Source organism: Seriola dumerili, unplaced genomic scaffold (assembly GCF_002260705.1).
Source record: "Seriola dumerili isolate Sdu_G_001 unplaced genomic scaffold, Sdu_1.0 BDQW01000016.1, whole genome shotgun sequence".
NCBI classification, from domain to species: domain Eukaryota; kingdom Metazoa; phylum Chordata; class Actinopteri; order Carangiformes; family Carangidae; genus Seriola; species Seriola dumerili.
The window spans coordinates 614,599-630,616 of record NW_019174271.1 but is presented as its reverse complement, the minus strand read 5'-3'; the positions used below and the strand labels follow the sequence as shown (position 1 = coordinate 630,616).

The 16,018-nt window shown below is 41.8% G+C and overlaps 1 long non-coding RNA gene across 1 annotated transcript in view; it reads right to left on the bottom strand.

Moving 5' to 3' along the window:
* Positions 1-198: 198 nt before the first annotated feature.
* The window catches only part of LOC111226010, a 28,456-nt gene continuing 12,636 nt past the window's right edge, over positions 199-16,018 (bottom strand). Inside the window, exons 3-4 of the long non-coding RNA XR_002665286.1 lie at positions 940-1,159; positions 199-267 (exon numbers count right to left, since the gene is read on the bottom strand). This is a non-coding gene — a long non-coding RNA (uncharacterized LOC111226010). The remainder of the gene's footprint in view (positions 268-939; positions 1,160-16,018) is intronic.

Below are 16,018 nucleotides of genomic sequence, written 5' to 3'. Positions count from 1 at the left end.
TGTCCTTGGGCAAAAATTGCCCCCGATTCCATCAGTGTGTGAGTGTGTGTGTATGGGAGTGATGCACGCATGTGTGAGTGAATGGGTGAATGTGATGAGTGTTGTTAAGAGCTTTGAGTGGTTGAAAAGTGCTATATACTACGTGCAGTCCATTTACCACTATTCCACCTGCTTCCAAGACAAAGGCATTTGTAGAGTCAGACAATTGTTTCCTGATGCGTGCAGCAGCTGTTTTATTCTTCACTTCCCAGGGTGCCTAGAACCAGTCTAAGGTATTAAGTGGTGAATATACGTTGAACATCTCTGGCACTGAGTCACATAAGCAAAATGTTTGTTAAAAAAATAACAAATAAGCTTGTTATGTCTAAATACTGATTTTGGTAAGGAAATCAAATGAGCACAAACCTTTTTATATAATTACAGCAAATTGAAATTCTATTTAAACAGCTTCAGACACACTATAACTCATGTCAATACACAGCGTTCAGTCCCAAAATGACAAAAATGAGTTGATAACAGTTATTGATGAGGGGTCAGGTTTCATCTAAGCATCTGTTACCACACAAGTCTTTGTTTAACACACACATATTTCATGTTCAGTCTTTGAGGAGACGTCCAGTGTCATGTATCCCAGCAGGAAGTGGTGGGGAGGAACCCTGGTGTTGTGAAGAAGCCGTGCCCGACACTTCAGCGGCCTGATTCACAACACCAGCTGACCCTCCCCACCTCCACACACACACACACACACACGCACACACACACACATACACACACAGTACTGTAGTACAGTACAGAGACTGTGTGAAGCAGTGTGATGGAGTTCATCTTCAGTGAACGAGACACCGGCCTGCGTCTACCCATCTTCTCTTTGAACCAGACAGAGTACATCTTAATTCTTTGCCTTTTTAACATTAACAGTAGTGCGCCGAGAACACTCACCTTTCCTATGCGGTGCACTTATCTCCTCAGACGAGCGTGCAGCTGACTGCAGCGGTAGTGAAAGTTAGTGAAATGAGAAAGAGTGGAGCAGGAGGGGAAACTGGGACAGAGCAGCATGAGTGCAGCACATGCTGTGTCCACTGGAGGGCAGTTTGCATTCAGCAGCTTCCTCCTCTCTCTGCTCGCCGGCCACACACACACACACACACCGCGACTGAACCTGCAGCACAGGAGATAGACACAGCAGAACTAAGGCTTAAAAAACAAAGAGAAAACCTTAAAAAAAAAAAAATCACATGAAGGTTCCAGCAGGTGATTATCTTTAGAAAACCTCTTACAGAATCTCAGCGCGGCAGCACAGTGAAACACAAGGTGGCACTTAAATGTAACAGTGCTCTATTTGGTTGCCTATTTATAAAGTGCTTTGGTATTGAGGACAGGGCCATGATGGAGCTGAGAATAACTTTGGTTTCACAGCGGCGAGCTTTAATCCACCTTGAAGCAACCCGCTGTGGATGAAAGCTGAAATCATGTCATGGTAAAGTGGGTTTACAGTAAAATGATCTTCAGGCAGTGTTTCAGTCTGACATGAAGTTTTACTAAATAAAATCCTGTATATGACTGTTCTTGAAATAATCAATTACTTACTATCAGAATTACAGTGAAAAAGCTTCAGACATCAAATAAATTCTATGGAAATAAAGTCTATGAACATTAAATATAACATTTTTTCTGTCAGAGATAAAGCAGTGACATGTATAAATACACTTAAAATATCAAAAGAAAAAATTACTCAAAATAGACCTTGTCAATGTTATTTTCTTGTATATTATGTTATTGATCTATTACACCTGGTGTAGTAAATCCCCTCGCCCTACCCCATTCCTCTCCCTGGCCTTCTTGCCTCATGTATGGGAGCAGTACCAGGGTCTTATTCAGGAGCCCTCTGTGAACAAAGAAGCTGGCTGAGCCTCATCCTTCAATATGTTGGACTATATCATTTGAGTAGTGTATATGGGATTTAAATAAGTTTGCTTTGTTTGACAGATTATCTTGAAACATATCGCCTACCACAGGTTTAAATGTGCCAATTGAATAAATCAAAAGTTTCATTCCTCCACTGGTTTTAAACACACAGTCTGTAACTAGGAGATGAATTATCCATAGAGGTGAACTTCTCTCCATAACAAATGGACCAGGGGATTAAAACTGGTAGAAACACCCATAAAGCAGTTTCACTTCAAAAACCAGTGATTCACTGACACAGTTCAGGGAACACAATACGTGTCGGAGCTGAGCTGTCTAACATTTCCTCAGCTTGTTTCTCTGATAACTTCCAGACGTCCGATGACTAAAATCCTTCATCTGGTTCAAATATAGAGCTGAAAACCACCAAGGTGCAAAAAACTTATCTCAAAAATGTGGTTAGGGTGCATACCACGTGGGCGCAAGTCCATGATTCAACTTCCCGCTGGACAGACTCTTTGCTGCATGTCATTCCCCTTCTCTGTGTCCCTGCATTTCCTGTCTCTCTACACTGTCCATTCAAATAAAGGGATAAAATGGCCAAAATAACTTTAGAAAATGTGTCTTAAAACTAGATAAAAGTCAATTTGAGCTTCTGTCACAGCCAAGCGACTAAATGCCACGTATCGTTACCATGGTTAAAATCACAGATTTCTCTGCTTTGAGAATTGATGGAAACATTTGTGATAATGTAAGAACACAACTCAACAACATATAGAACATAGGTCTAGTTGTTTTTAGACAATTTAATTTGGAAAAATTACAGATTATAATTTTAAATATTAAGTTAGTAGTGATTCTTGGTATCCTGACTCACATTAACCCCTCCGTTGTCTGATGCTATTCGATCACGCCATTGTCCTGCTGAGGGTTATGTGTTTGGCGCTGATGCAAAGCCAACAGCTTCCACATCTAAAACATTTCAAATATTTGTAGTTTTGTGTGTAAATGCAGAGAACACACGCGTCCTCGCAGCTCTGGTGGATAAACTCTGCTCCCTCTCAATGAGCAGCTTCATACACTGAAGCTGAACCCAGCTGTGTCAGAGCGCAATGTGGGGCTGTGGGTGAGGAGCTAGTTTGCTGTCGCACTTGCGCTGCTCAGCTGTTTTCCTCTTGTGAAATTGGGTTTTAACTGTGGCCTTTGACCACTCCATTAATCACTGGTTTGTCCTTCTGCCTCACCAGCACCAGGACGGGTCAGGCCTTCACTAATTCCTCCACAAGCCACCGTGTCACACTCGACATAATATCCCGGCAATACATTTCTCCTAATCTCTTTTCATCAGGTCTGCTGGCCTTTCTGCTCAATCTAATTGCAACAAAGACCACATGAGGGCTTTTGTGCCAAAAGAAAGTTCTTTTACAGTTTCAATTAAATGGCTGGGCTGGACCAGGGAAGCTCTTGGCTGAACGCCAGTGTCCTTCAGACAAAGAATGTAACTGTGGATAATGGATAGAGACACTTCAGCGAGGAAGAAGGAAAAGAGGAACAGAGTGAGGGGAGAAAAGAGAACCCATCCCGACGCTCGCCTCACCATTAAGCTCATTTCACAGCCAAAGGTTCTGCAGTTTTTTGTTGTTTTTTTTTTTTTTTTGCGGGGGAAGGAGCACAAAGATTTAAGTAACAATCAAAACTAGCTTGTGGGATTATGAGCTGGAGGAGACGGTGTGTATGTGTGTGTGTGTGTGTGTGTGTGTGTGTGTTTGGTCCAGGCTACTACTTGGTTTGGTCCAGGTTATTACTCATGTTGTGGGAACCTAAATCTGTTTACACAGTCAGCTTATGGAGACAAAAACAAGTCCCAAAATCATTAAGCCTGAAAGTGAAGACAGGTTTTAAGGTTAGAGACAACTATGTGTGTGTGTGTGTGTGTGTGTGTGTGTGTTGAAGAAGTGCTTCATACTTTCAGAAAATGTGAACAAAGTGGAGGATTAGAGCTTGAAGCTTCTGGTCAATGTGTTATTTAAAGGCTTCCATTGATTTCCATTGTGTTCGGTTCTTCAACACGTCTGGAAGACTCTGTTATTTTGGTCAGGAGGGTCGTGCTTATCTTCAGCCGCTCACATTAAATCTACGGAGATAAGCTTTCACGTAATGTTCTAATTTCAATTGGTGGTTGTTTCTCAGCTGATCTTCCTCTAAATGTCAGAACTGATCTTAAGATCTTCCTCAGGGTCTACAAATCTCTCTGTAGCTTGGAGATGTTAGACCTGAGACTCAGGTAGATCCCTCCACTCATCTCACTGTAGTCCTCAGGTCTGACATCACGCAGTGTTCTTCAGAAAGCTGGCGATGGCCGGATTTGTTCGAAAAGCTCATGTTTCCTTGATTCTGTTGCTCAGTTAAGAAAAATGCACCAACAGCAAGAGAGAAATTAAATGACAATATAAAAGCACAGATATATATTGAACTGTTCCGCACGTCACGATTCCCTTCTGTCTCTGCTACAGTGACAGAAAATGGAATAAGAGCCTGAACTTCTATGTACAAGCACGTGTATCGACCTGCTGTGCCCCATTTAATCACGATCACACCTCCACACAGACAGTTCTCCAATCCTGAGCGATTGACGTCTCACTCTTTTTTCTTTTCTTTTTTTTTTTCAAATGCATCCAAAACAAGCGATTTAAGAGTAACTTCAACGGGGAATAAAAGAAGGACAGAACATATAACATTAAATATTACTCAGAAACTGATTCACAGATTTCGATAGTGACGAAGGATCCGAGACCTTGATCCGGTTCCAGCAGGATCCGGCACTAATGAGGTCCTTACAGCCTCTTTTTTTTTTTGCTTCTATATTTTCCCTGTTGTGTATTTTAACAACGTCCATATATGTTCCCGGATTTCACTTTCTCTTCGCGGAGTAAATGACTACCACTGTCTCTCTGTGGATATTGCAGTGGCAGAAGTACATTTACTCAAGTGCTATACTTAGTACAGTTTTGAGGTATTTGTACTTAACTGTTTTAATTTCATCTTCCTTTGTACTTCGAGTGCATTTCAGAGGGAAATGCTGTACTTTTTATTCCTCTACATTTATCTGACAGCTTTAGTTACTAGTTAGTGTGAAGATTAAGGTTTTATACAAAATATGTTATATTAGATTTAACTACCCAACAGTAAAAAGTAGTTAGAATTATATAAAATACTGCTTACACAGTAATCCAATAGCATAATAACACATTGACAGCGGTGATTCTGCTGCTTAATACTTTAACTTTTTATAGTTTAAGTACATTTTGCTGCAAATCCTCTGAACTTTTACTTAAGTAAGATTTTGAATGCAGGACTTTTACTTGAAGGAGTTATTCTACCTGTTTCACCCCTGCCAGGTGCTGATAGACCAGAAATAGAGGCACTCGGGCGACATCAACACCAGAGATGCTCACAAGTCATTTTTTTTCAAGTCCAAGTCAAGTCTCAAGTCTCTTATGGTTGTAATAAGTGTTCTGTCCCTTCCTGCTGCCACTGCATCGCCATATCTAATGAATTCAAAGCATATCCTGCATCATCATCACTTCCTTATCTATAAAGTTAACCATGATACTAAGGGAGAGAACAGGGATGGAGTTCGAATAACAATCGTCATAGACTTTTGACTTGGACTGACCCACCAGAACCTGTCTGGAGACACCATCGCATCTGGCCTGTCACATTTTACAAGAATCATGTCGCACACAGAGGAAAACAACACATCAAAAAGAACAACCAGCTCTTTTTTGTAACTTTCCTCTGTATGAATTAGCAGCTATAGAGAATATGAAATTAGAGTTCAGAGTACATCACCAGACATCTCTTCATTTTAGCAGTTTTTCTCCTTCAGTGAATCTTTCTTTAATAACATTCTGTAGATCTGAGCTGATCACAGACTTTGAGGTCTGATGAAGCAAGAACAGAAAATAAAGCACCTCTAAAAGCTCTTTCTGTTGTCCTCTGCCGACTGCTTATTCTATAAAAACTGGACTCACTCCTGTCTGTTGTCTGCACAGTAACTGCTGATAGATGCACAACTATTTGAAGCGTCTGGATTTTTCTGGATTTTAATTTCTTTTCTCCGAGCTCTCTCTGACTCCCGGACCATCAGAGCTGATGGTCAGAAATATGCTATTCACGTGCTGCTTCCTGTCGGACAGGAAGTGAGTGATCCACCTGCGGGTGGAGTCAGGCACGCTCAGCTGGGAGAGCTTATCCTGCAAACAGGATCCTGCCACAGGTCCCTGAGGAGTCCAGGTGCGGGAGGATGAAGTGGAGAGCCATGTGGACAGCGTCGTCTACAGACTCGTTGGCTCTGTAGGCGAACTGCAGGGCGTCCAGGAGCGGGTCAGTGACGGCTTTGAGGTGGGACAGCACAAGGGCGCTCAAATGACTTCATAACCACAGAGGTCAGGACGATGGATCTGTTGTCATTAAGTCCTGTGGTCCTTGGTTTTTTTGGGGATGATGGTGGAGGATTTGAAGCAGGCTGGCACATGGCATGTCTCCAGTGAGGCGTGTCAGGACTGTCCCCATCGTCTTTTCAAAGCAGCGGTAGAACTCGTTCAGTTCGTCGGCCAGGCGCAAGTCGTTAATGGCGTGGGAGCTTAGCTGTGACCCAGGGTTTGCCATTGTTATAACTCACCCCGGTGCGTGTCGGGATACAGCAGTCCTCACAGAAGCTGATGTAGGACGTCACAGCCTCTGTGAACTCGTCCACACTGCAGTCCTGAACCACAGACTGTATTGTCCTGAACACGTCCCAGTCAGTGCAGTCCAAGCAGGCCTGAAGATCCTCAGTGGCTTCACTGTTCCATTGCTTCGATGCCCTCACTACAGGTTTACAGAGTTTCAGTTTCTGCCTATATGTAGGAATGAGGGGGACCATGACGTGGTCGGAGTGGCCCAGTGGACGGGGTGATAAGCGCTGTTCGTTGTGGTGCAACAGTGATATAAAATATTCCTCTTCCCCGGTTGGGCATTTAATGACAGTCTGTATTTGGGACCTTCATGGCTGACGTTTCCTTTGTTAAAGTCACAGAGGACAATAACTAGGGAGTCCGGGATAGTTCTCTCTGAAGAGCTGGAAGCCGGCCAGCTGCAGTGCAGAGTCTGGTATTGATCCACACAGCCAAGTCTCAGTGAAGCATAAGACAGAAGATGAAGCAAAGTCTCTGTTCTCCTCCACCAGTAACTGAAGTTTGTCCGGTTCTGTTGCACAGTGAGCGCACGCTGGAGAGAAATACACCTGGCAGCAGGGTGTGAGGTCCGCACCGGCACGTTTCCCTCTCCCCCCCGCCGTTTCACTGAATGAAGCTGAGGTCAGGGCACCTTTGACCGGGATGGCCAATAATTTCACAGATGATGTGAGAAAAGTGGGAAACAAGTCCGCTGATGTTCATGAGCTCTTCTCTGGTGAAGGAGCTCCAGGTAGCGCAGCAAAAAAACTGAATTAATAAACCAAATTAAGGCAAAACGATGCGTACCAACACACTGAGGCAGCCATCCGCTGTGCCATCTCAGAGATCACTGGTGAATGCAGCATGGATAATGAATTACAAGTGTTAATGAATTACAAGTGTTACTGACCTTGTTGTCTTTGCTAGCAGCTGTTGTTCAGTTAACTTCTGCATTTTAATGCTACAACTGTCTTTGTTGTTCCTGGTTCGTAGAATTTTCTGCAACTAACCAACTGAAGAGTAGACAATCTGCTTCCTGTTTACACCGGCTCCAACACACACACCCAGTGTACATGAATGGTCATGTATGTATGTAGTTTTCAAATGTGTTAGTATGGATGGAGATCGCTTAGTAACGCAGCAGCGAGGACGTGGCCTCAGAAAGCCAATGTCCAACGATATACACCAAACTTCTGGGAGAAAAGTTTAATTCATAATAAAAGATTCAGATCTGACCCGAAATCTAAAGGGTTCTTCCCTCGGCCATGACCCCTCCCTCCACCAAGTTTGGTGCAAATCAGTTCAGGACTTTTTCAATAATCCTGCCGACAAATGAACAGACACAGGTATGTTTTCACCTGTGGACCTATGAAGCACTGAGGCTGCAGCCTGTGTGCTCTGTACAAAGACTCGTGTTCCATCAACTTGCCCGGAAAAAGGTAAGAGGAGGAAAACTCTGGCTGGAGCTGGCTGAGCTGCTTTCCACAGTGTTTTGAGTTCATGGCCTTCAGCCAGATGCTCAGTGGCAGCGCTGCAGCTTGGCCACAGCTTCACTCTGTGCAGCCAAAACAACCCCAGCCATGCCACACCCAGTTAACACTGCTCTCCCCCAGGTCCAGGCCCCCGCTGGAGCCGTCCATCCTTCACGCTGCTTTCAGACAGCTGTGCTTACTCTGCACTACACAGACAGGGTGGGAAAGAAAAGAGATGAGGAGGGAAATAGAGTCTAGCTGCTGCTGGATAAAAGCTGGCATTTTTGTTTCCTAATGGAGCTTTGCCCAATTTATTTAGATCAGTCATCCAGACGGCGCCTGACATTGGCATCATTGATTTAACATCATTCACTCTGTGAGGAGAAGGAGGAAAATGAGCAGATGAAGGTGGCTGACACTTCTGAGAAACGAGGACAGAGACAGGGATGCATTCAGTCAGTCATTCACTGAGTCATATTTTTATAAATTGTTACATTTTATAAATATATGAAATCATCTATATAATCATAGTCTTTTGATTTATGCTCACCACCATTTTTAAGTTCTTTTCATAGCGGGAGCAGATGTTTTCCTGTTTTCCAGCTTTTTTAGAATCATATTTCCCTCATACACAGCTTCTATAAGCTATTAAACAGCCACTGAGTTAAACATTAATAAATAAATAAACACAAAGGAGTTTTACAAACAAGCCTCGGCCCTGACTGACTGACTGACTGACTGACTGACTGACTGACTGACTGACCGCAGTCTGTGAGGAGGCAGACAGAAAAGGCTGAGTGATCGGCCAGCAGCCAGACTGAGCCCAGTATTTTCAACCCCAGAATAAACTCTAGCGTTATCACAGGAGGAGCAGCTGGCTGCCGAGCAGGACAGGTGACAGAGATGATGCTGACAGCAGCCCTGCCTGCCAATCCAGCAGGTCTCTAGTGAAAGGGGGGGGGGGGGGGTCGCTGCTAGACGAATGAATAGGAGCTGTACAGTTTTGAAGTAGAAAACAAGTCACAGCTATTTGAGCAGGAAATGCAGCTGATTTAGAGAGTTGCAGTTGCACATGTTACACCTGGGGTCGAATGCAAAATCTTCTTCACAGACACGATTTTAATGCAATCGCTTCAAAAAAAAGAAAAAATGTATTTGGAGAATTTTAAGTGACGGCTATGAAACAGCCCCAAATAAGCTTATTCATTCTCATTACCTAAATAATAAACAAGATTCACACTGTCAAAGATATTTTGCAGATTATGTCATAGATATATTTCTCTCAGCTAGAAGTATTCATTCCTTTACAGGAAAGGTACCACACAATAATGGCGGCAGTAGACCAGCAACTCCCTGTGTTTTTTAACGGCTGTTTCTGGTTTAACAAAAAGGGGTTGTACTCTTTAACGGAAACGTCTCTGTAGGAATCTTGTCCATAGTGTTCTCCCTATCAATCATTTACACCCAGAAACATGGGAAAATAAATCCCAGAGTTATCCTTGCTAAACTAAACAAATCTGCGGTTCCGGTGTCAGAGCTCTCTGCTTCCCTCCCGCTTATATCATCTTCGAGAGAAACCAAGACACGTAAAGACATTACCATGCTAAATTAAACAAATTAAAAACAAAGAAGACATTTTAAAGATTAAACAATTAATTGATTAATTGAGGAAATAATCTGAAAGTAGTTTTGCACCCACAGTTTGAAATCTTGAATAAAGAGCTGGTATTGACCTGTGAGTATCCAGTCTGTGTGTATCTGTAAATCAGCCTGGAAATGATCCACAGCTCCTCTCCAAAGTGAAGATGACAGTATCTTCAGACCCATCAGGACAGAGGCAGAGCAGCAGGAAGAATAATTAATGCCTATAAATAGGAGATTGTGTTTTTCTGGGCTGGTAGACAGTCCAAACCTGAACCAGTCAGAGCCTTTAACTGATTGTATCCACATGCAAATGAAAGCTTGGGATGAAAAAATTTTTTTCTCTTGCAGTAATTTTCCTTAAGCTCAGTATAAATCTTGACTTTCTAGTTGAAGATGGAAACTTTTAGAGCTTAATTAGTTCATAAAATCACGTAGGGTGTTCCGGGCCTGAAGCTGGGTCCCCACGGCAGAACCAACAACAGTCTGCTCATTAGGAGAAGCCACTGGTCTGTGTCTGCTGCTCTGCATGGGCTGCTAGCACAGTCTCTGTGGCTTAGAGGGAGCGACACACATGCAATAACTGTACCTACATGTACAGACACAGGCGCAGACACACAGACATCAACAAATCCCAAGAAAAGACGAAATCCAACAATGAACTGATCCACTCGCAAGAACTGTGTGTGTGTGTATCGCAGCCTGATGTATCTGACTCCTCTGAGCTATTAAAACACATCACTGAGTCACACTGTGTCGCTGACGTGTCACATCACCACGAACACACACAAAGTAGTTTTTTTTAGACTCTCTCACACACACACACACACACACACACACACACACACACCACCCTGTTGCCCCAAATACTCACTAGAGCACTGAATGTGTGGATCATTCTGCCGCTGAAAATAGTCCCCAATAAATTCACTATTCCCTGAATAATGTTCGCTAAAACTACAATACCCAGCTGCTGTAGGAAACTAGTGACCCTTTTAAAAATGAAACAATATACATGAGATGTATGTCGTCAGTCAGTCAATGTTTTTAAATGTTTAACGTTACACCATGATCTGCTCTGTCAGTCCAGTTATTTTAAAGACTAAATTTAGGCAAAACAAAATTGAAATAATTTAATAAAAACTTAAATGATAACAAAAAAGTACTTCCTCAACATTAGACGATCTTTGTTGTCATGGTTACACTAATAACAACGTGGTTAACTTCATCGAACGGTTATGGATAATAGAAGCAACATAAACAGCTGGTTTCACATGGGAATGGAACACAGCTCTCCTGTGTCATATTCATCCATCCACCACAGCCTCCTCCTGACGTGGACTTTGTCTCTCTTTATACTACGTCACCGCACTATTCCCTTTGCTCCTGCCCATCATACGACCTCTAGATGTCGCCTAGCAACAAAACCTAACTATGGGTCATGATGACCTGCTGCACAGACGACCTGTGGGCTCGTTTTGTACAGGAGGACAGTCTTTCAAAGAACCAGGTAAAGTATAAGATGTAAAGTATCTTCGGGGAATTCTACAGCGTAGCAATATATCAAGTGAGCTCAGATGTGTGCTACTGTTTTGAGGCTTTTCTACTTTGTGTATTTACATTTGCCTTTAGTTGTTCTTCACCAATCACATGGAGTCATCTACAACACACTCTCGGGATCGACGCGCTCACTAACTCTGCACTATTCGAGGCGATGATCGCAAACCACCTCACCTCAGTGTGTCTTTCTTTTGAATGTTCACCTATGTGTATCTCTCTGGCTCTCGACATCACTGTAAATGAGTGAAACCTCGACGATCTATGAGAGTTTAAGTAAAATAAATGAGGAAATTTGATGCTGCTTTTTAGGTCCACACCATTTGAGAGGAAAAAAATGGTCACGCTTGGACCCTTTCATGTAAGCTAGGCTACCTCACCTGCAGGTGCCTGGGTGGAAACACTTCACACAACAGGGAATCTTACGTTTATGAAGTTTACTTAACTTCAGCGGGTGAATACAGAACACAGAGCAGTTTACATCAGTGATCTAGGCAGTTAAACTGTGCTGCGGATAAAACTGTGAAAAAAAGTCAAAACTTTAGATTTTTAATGTACAACTATTTTGATGTACTATGATATATGAAACAATCGATCTAGTTGAAATCAGTGCAAATCAGAGGCACAATAAGGAACTGGCAGGTGACTTAAAGGCTGCGGAGCCTCTTTAATTTCACCATGGTGGAGCCATTTTGTTGCAGCTGCAGAGAGGAAAGAGGAGCGGTGATTCTACACTAGTTCGTCTTTGACTGGATGTTTGGCAGGCGTGGCACACTGCAGCAGCACTGAACCAGCTGGCATCCACGGATAGACAGACAGGAAGAGGGAGGGAGGGAGGGAGGGAGGATGCAAGTAGAAAGCGACAGATGAAGAGGTGGAGGAAGAGCGAGGTGGATGTAAAGGGAGAAAAGAGGAAAGACACACTCATATAGAAGGGAAATGTAGTATGTTGCTCTGACTGACTTGTACCATCACCTCTCCTCCCGTGCACGGTGGTGCCGCTGAGCATCCCATCTCTCTCTCTCTCTCTCTCTCTCTCTCTCTCTCTCAAATTGAGTCATCATCTGCAGAGCCAGTGGTGCCAAATTACCAGCACCTATTAAATTGTTGCTTTTCCTAATTAGCTTCCACGTGAACTCGGAGGCTCAACGTCCCAAAAATGTGTGTCACTCTTATAATCCTTCCTGCAGAGTAATTTAAATCAGAGGTAGCTACCTTTAGGCTACGCTGTGGCTGGAGTCATTTCCAGGCCACATTAAATGATAGGATCTGTAATAAGACTGAAATGTAGCTCAGCTGATTGAGCCAGGTGAAGGAGGGAGCTCTTGTTATATTAATCCTAATGTGAAAATGATGGAGGAAAAATGAAGTCAGAAAGCGATTAAATGATTAATCCCACAAGGAGCTGGACGTGTGAATTGCGTAACTAAAGTTATATTGATGCATTTATGCAATTATGTAATCTGCTAAATACTTAAAAGGGCGCGCATGCAAATTGAATACGGTGACTCACGGCTACAGCACAGGTGCACGTGAGCGGAGGCAGGATTATCAGATTGAATCCAACCCAGAAACTGAAAACTAATTAAAACATTGTCAGACACAAGAGCTTTATCTCACCAACAAGTTTGTTTGGTGTTTTGAGGAAATTTTTAAGTGAGAACTTTCAGGGATGAGAGTGAAAGCTCAGGATTATTTCCAGGTTGCTGTGGCGTTCCTTGGGATTTGTGTGTGTGTGTGTGTGTGTGTGTGAGCTGGAGCCTAGTCACAGTGGACTCGAGGACGCACCTCCGCTGGCTGGAAATTTAAAATGTTCACACTGAAGCATGAAGACGAGGACGGTGTACACTCAGGAGAGAGACAGGTCACTACGCTATGTGGGTCAACAACACTGAGAAAAAGTAGATCCTCAGCATCTGCATCTAGTGCACGACGGCTTTAATTGTCGGGGTCGGTTCACACCAGACGACTCAAACATTTTAGGCTGTGGAACGCTCAGAATGAAGAGAAGTCAGTATCAACGTATTGGAAATACAAATAAAGAGTTCCTTCTAGCTTTCTCTAATTTCCTGGAAATGTTCTCAGTAATTTTCTGGTATGTAGGTTAACTCCTGTGACATCCCATAAAGAAATGTAGGCCCAACATATGATATATATGCCCCTATATCAAGAGTGATGTTGCCATATAAAGTGTGTCACCTGTAAGGGGATATACTGTGACAGATATACATTCTCTGGACATATAAAGGTATAAATTTATAATATATATGAAATATCCAAATGCCAGTTTATCAATACAATATACTTAAAACATAAAAAATCTTTTTGGCCTTTATGCATGATTTTCTTATTAATTTCTTCTTCTCATTCATTTTAAACATACATGTCTATATTTCATACTTACATATAACATATATTGATGGGCTTTGGGATGAATATATATTGATGAAACATATATCAGTTAGTAAGTAAGTACATTTTAGCATCTTTCACAGATAAAAATCACAAAGTGTTTTACATCATAAAACATACACAAGTTCAAGAAATATCAAAATAAAAGCAGTACAGTAAATAAAGAGCAATAAAATTAATTAAAATATGACAATAAAAGCAATAAAATAAGTGAAGAGCTAGACAATAAAAGGGGGAGGTATTCAAATAGACTAAACAAAAGCCTGTCAGAATAAAAATGAAGGCCTGGAGGAAAGCGTTCCATAATTTAGGAGCCACGGCTTGAAAGGCACGGTCGCCTCGAGTCCTACAGCAGGTTCGAGGGACGGCCAGTAATCTTTGCTCAGAAGACCTGAGAGCCCGACTTGTTGTGTAAAGGAGGAGGAGGAGGTCAGCAATATATTAAGTTTGACCATGCAAGGCTCTAAAGGTGAGCACCAGTATTTTAAAATGGATAAGGAATTTGATGGGGAGCCAGTGGAGGGAGGATAAAACTGCTGTGATGTGTGTTCTCTTGTTATTTCGGATTAAAAGCTGGGCAGCTGCACTTTGGACGGTTTGGAGACGATTCATAGAGGTTTGATCCAGACAGGTACAAAGAGCATTACAATAGTCTAAACCAGTAGAACTAAAAGCCTGAATAATCATCTCCAACTCGGCCACGGTCGCCACAGATCTGTGTTTTGAGCGTGTGAGATGGTTAACGTGATTATCAAGAGACAGGGACTGGATGAACATGACACCTACATTTCTAAGGTTGTGGTGAACACAACCATTCAACATCCCATACGTTGCTGGATTTTCTGGACCAATTATGAGATCTTCTGTCCAGCATAAGCATACATGTTTGTATTAGCTACACATATATGAAATTGTTCTAATTTCTGACAGGTTCTATGTAATGTCTACATATATATATATATATATATATGTACATATATGTACATATATGATTTTACTTCATATGTACATATATTTCATGTATGGAAATCAAACCATGTACATATATTACATTTGTGTTTGGGATAACAGTATGTAATTCAGTATATCAGTGCTGAGCATATAGAGAGTAATGTGTTTGGCTTGTTGGAAAATGAAGGTCACATATAATATTTTGTTTTATCCTGATAAAATGCATAAAATAATCAGGAATTCATAGGAAAAAATAAATAAGAGCTCCAATCTCCATAAATAATTGATAAATGATATTCTTTACAATTATTTTATTTATCTATTATTAGAAAGTGAGCAGTCTGGAGGATGGAGACCCACTGAAAGTGTAAAAAACATAAACACATTTCTGCTGTGTAGACTTTATGTCACAATCTGACCCTTATAAACTGTGTTTGGACACTTTTGACACTTTGACTTTTTATGTTTGGACTCTTATTTATTTCCTGTTTTACTTTGAAATGACCTCCTTTTGTGTCTGTTCTTATTTTACTTCCTGTCTTTGGACAATTTCGTGCCTTTGTGATTGTGTGCCCCGCCCTAATGTGTCACACCTGTGTTTTGTTACCTGCTCCCCTTGTGTGTATTTAGTCTCTGTGCTCCCTGTTTGTCTTTGTGGAGTTTCCTGTGTGTCTCGTGCTCCTGCTCAGTTTTCCTGGTTGCTTTTTCTGTTTTAGTTTCTTTTCCTTTTTAGTTCCTGAGTTTTGGATTTTGTTTATGGACTTCAGATTCTCTGAAACACCTAACTGATTGTGTTTTTTCTTTAATAAATCATTGCACTCTACCAGCCCAGTTTTTTTTTCATCTGCACTTGGGTCCTGAAATTACTAGTTCTGACACTTTAATCAGGCTTTATTCTAAACTTTGTTTATTTCCATAGGAATGGCTGGACAATTTTACCTCTTTAGTCTTAATAGTTGAGGTCTGGTCATAACCTGTAACATGTAGATACAAAAAAATGCATCTATATGTCACAGGTATTTCCAAAGTTGGTGAGGGAGTATTTAGAAAAGTACTATTTAATTCATTAAAACCCCAAAGGGTTACCTGAAGACATGAACACAGCTGATAACAGGGCTGCAGACAGGCAGCTGCCGCCAACGTCATTAGATGCTAATATTTGGTTGTGATGTCAGATAACCGTCACTTCCAATGTCTTCCAAACGTCTCATGCCACCGTCATATATATTGACATATAAAATACTGACAGTCAAGCCATTAGCAAAACCCAACATCTGCTAAATGTTAGCGTATCAGTTAGCCAACGGTGGGCTTTGAAGTCAACCGGATTTTCATTTCTGTCTGATGTAAGAGTCGTTAGAA